Source organism: Corvus brachyrhynchos, unplaced genomic scaffold (genome assembly GCF_000691975.1).
Source record: "Corvus brachyrhynchos isolate BGI_N302 unplaced genomic scaffold, ASM69197v1 scaffold101, whole genome shotgun sequence".
Lineage (NCBI taxonomy): Eukaryota > Metazoa > Chordata > Aves > Passeriformes > Corvidae > Corvus > Corvus brachyrhynchos.
In genome coordinates this window covers 23,679,980-23,684,050 of record NW_008237239.1, presented here as the reverse complement: position 1 = coordinate 23,684,050, position 4,071 = coordinate 23,679,980, and positions in this window count along the sequence as shown.

Genomic DNA, 4,071 nt, shown 5'->3' with positions numbered 1-4,071 from the left:
GTCACCACTGCAGGATTCCGTCTCCTGCTGCCTTTCTTCTACCGTGAGTGCAGCTCTGTTCGTAAGAGCGGCCGTTGCATTGGAACCTTCTTAACAGTTTACCTTCACTAAAAGAGGGACTCTTCACCATCTGCTCGGGTGCCTCAGGTGAGAAACCCCGGGATCCCGAGCCTGCCTTTCCCTGCCCCGCTCAGAGCCGGGCCGCTGCTGCCCCGCCCCCCCCCCTTCTTTGCCACTCCTCCGAGTTTTCTATTCTATAGGAATAAAATCCCATATAAACACATGAATAGATTGAAGAGATTGACTGATAATATGGGTTTATTTACAAGCCTGATTGGCGTATTTAAGGCCTGATTGCCATACTACTCACAAACTACTATTAAATGTAACTCACTTTCAAATTTCTAAGAGTAAAACACGTATTTGCACTGTATTCAAAACTGCATGGCAAATTATTTCAGATATTACGGACAAAATGATGCGATAATCATCACATAATAAGAATTTGAAAAGTCAAGTAGGCAAGAGAAAACTGGTGGGTTTTTGTCTGCCCGCATTCTGGACCACGGCTGTGTGAAAATGGTCTGTGAGCCAGGTGCAAAGGTGCACAGCAGGAACAGCACTGTCACCTAATAAACACCCCAGGTTTCTTTATTAATGACTCCCAGGAGTAGAAGAATGTGTCAAGTTTCCTACAGAGATCCATTTGGAGAGGAGAAATGTTTGGAGAGGAGCAAAATCACAGGAGTTCCCACTGTAGGCTATATCCCCGTTTCCTTGTATTCTTTCACTGCAGAAACCCATCTGATCCTGACTATTTGAATTCCAAGGACACACCAAACCACTTGCACGCACATCTGCTCACTGAGCCTGAGAAATGTGTTCTAGAGAAAAGGAAATGAGAAGGACCAGTGTAGATACAAAAATGCTGCTAGCGAGGATTTTCTTGCTATTTTCTAAGTCCGTGAGAGACTTTTCTCTCTCACAGAAGAGGGAGCAGAGTATGGAAACGACCAAGCCACCTGCAACCTTGAAAAGTCTTGTTTATGGTATAGTAGAAAAATATTTTGACAATGGATGTTTTAGGATTTTAGCCAATCACCCCAAGGGGTGGCTGATCCTTTGTCCAATTAGACTATGAAGAAAAAAGTCTATAAAAGAGTCTGTAAAATAATTAAATAAATCAATCTTGCTGCACAATTCCTGCCTGCTGGATCTTCTCTCCTCCTCCTCCCTATGGCTGCAGGACATGGTGATATACCCTAGGGCCTAGGCCTGCGGTAATATTTGTGATTCAAAAGAAATCAGGCAAATGGAGATTGGTGCACGATCTGAGACACATTAATGCAGTCATGGAAAGTATGGGTGCACTGCAACCAGGCGTGCCATCTCCTACTATGATTCCTGCAACATGGGACATTTTAGTTGTTGATTTGAAAGACTGCTTCTTTACAATTCCCTTACATCCTGATGATAGACCAAAATTTGCATTTTCAGTACCAGCTGTTAACAATGCTGAACCTGTAAAATGATATCAATGGAAAGTTTTACTACAAGGTATGAAAACCAGTCCAACTATCTGTCAAATGTATGTGGCCCAAGCTCGATTGCCTATCAGAGAACAATTCCCTAACAGTTATTGCTATCACTATGTGAATGACATATTGATAACATGTCCTTGCAAACAGGATTTGCAATACATACAGGCAGAGCTTTTAAAGGCTCTGTGCAAATATGGATTACAGATTGCACCTTAAAAAATCCAAACAGAAGCACCCTGGAAATATTTGGGATCAAAAATATTTGAACATACCATATGCCCTCAAACTGTTCAATTTGACACTACAGTGCACACTCTAAATGACGCACAGAAATTGTTAGGAACCATTAATTGGCTGCGTCCCTATTTAGGACTCACTACTGCACAACTTTCTCCTCTGTTTAATATATTAGCAGGAGATTCAAATTTAAACTCACAAAGACAGATTACCCCTGAAGCTCAACAAGCCTTAGATAAGGTGCAACAAACTATTTCCAATCGCCATGTGTACCACCATGTGGACCCTGGCATTGATATCGTTGTTTTTGTTGTAACTCCAGAATTTCATCCAACAGGTATTATTGCACAGTGGTCTGATCATTGGTCCCCTGATCCATTGCATATTCTCGAATGGATGTTTTTACCTCACAAACCTAAAAATTTTTGAATTGATTGCTCAGTTAATTATTAAGTGTAGACACTGATGCCTGCAAATTGCTGCCAAAGATCCTGCTATTCCTATTCAGCAAGATTACTTTGAGTGGTCCTTGGCCTGCAGAGCTACACAGGACAAATTGATTACCATTTTCCTAGTCATAGATTATTACAATCACTGAATACCACCCCATTATCAGCAAAACCTAAATTAAGTCTTACTCCTGTAGATGGACCTACAGTATTTACAGACAGGTCAAGAAAAACAAAAACAGCAATTGTCACCTGGAAAAATAAGGACGGATGGCAGACTTTGCAGGGTCAGGGTACTGGATCCGCACAATTGGTCAAATTAAAAGCAGTAACTAAGGCCTTTCATCATTTTAATGAACCTTTTAACCTAATTGTTGACTCAGCTTATTTTGCAGATGTTGTACAACAAGTAGATTGTTCCCTTTTAAAAGAAGTTAATAATGCTGATTTGTTTCTTTTGCTAAAGGCTTTATGGACAGCTGTTTTGGAACGCATGTATCCCTTTTATGTTTTGCATATTAGAAGCCATACAAACCTACCAGGATTTCTTGCAGAAGGTAATGCCCATGCTGATGCATTAGCTGATCCTGTTTGGGCAGTTCCTTAGCCAGATAAACTAGCCCAGGCTAAAGCATCTCATACCTTTTTTCATCAAAATGCGTGCACATTGTGTAAACAGTTTTCATTAACGCCTACAGAAGCTCGTGCTATTGTTAGTGCTTGCCCAGATTGTCATAACTTTAGTGGACCTTTACCCTTAGGAGTAAATCCCCGTGGTCTTTTGGCCCTACAGCTTTGGCAGACTGATGTTACACACATTTCAGAATTTGGTCGTTTTAAATATGTACATGTATCTATTGACACCTTTGCCTCTGTTATATGGGCTTCTGCTCATGTTGGAGAAAAGGCCCGTGATGCAATTTTGCACTGGCAGCAAGCCTTTCCTGCTTTGGGCATACCTGCCTTTGTGAAAATTGACAATGGGCCAGCCTACGCCTCTCAGAAAGTTAGGAATTTTTTATGCTTGTGGGGTGTCTCTCACAAATTTGGTATTCCTCATTCTCCCACTGGTCAGGCTGTCGTGGAATGTGCTCATCACACACTTAAAACTGTTTTAGAAAAAACAAAAAGGGAGAATGAAAGGGGAAACCCCACTTTTGAAAGCTGTATATACCATAAATCACTTGACCATACCGGCTCATTCAAACAATCCCTCAATTTTAAATCATTTTTATTCCTTGCAGTCCACCAGTGAAACACAATTGCCTCGAGCTAAAGTATGGGTAAGGAATTTGCTTACCAGCCAGTGGGAAGGGCCCTGGGACCTTGTCACTTAGGGGCGTGGATACGCTTGTGTTTCCACAGGTACTGGAGCACGGTGGGTGCCAGCAAGGTGTGTGCGTCCTGATTTGGGGCGTGTATACGCTTGTGTTTCCACAGATACTGGACCTCGGTGAGTGCCAGCAAGGTGTGTGCATCCTGATTTGCGGCAGAATATCCCACCACCTGTTCGGCCAGATCTTGAGGATAACAGCAACACAGGCTGATGACATTGGCAGCATAGTTTGAGCTACCTCTGACCAGAGAAAGCATCGAGCACCCGTGACCAAGGAGGACTCTATTGCACTGTATATCCCTGTGATCAAGGGGTATTGGCTTGCATTGGGATGTACTAGAGTGCAAACGGCAACGAATAACAGAAAAATGCAGGTGCCAATATGGTACTTGTCATTTTGCTGAGCTTAGTGCCTGCTATTTCTGCTTGGCCTGTTAGTCAGCCCAAATGTGGGTTACCCTGGCCAATGCGACAGGGCAAGATACTCTCTGCCTATCCACTGCTACTC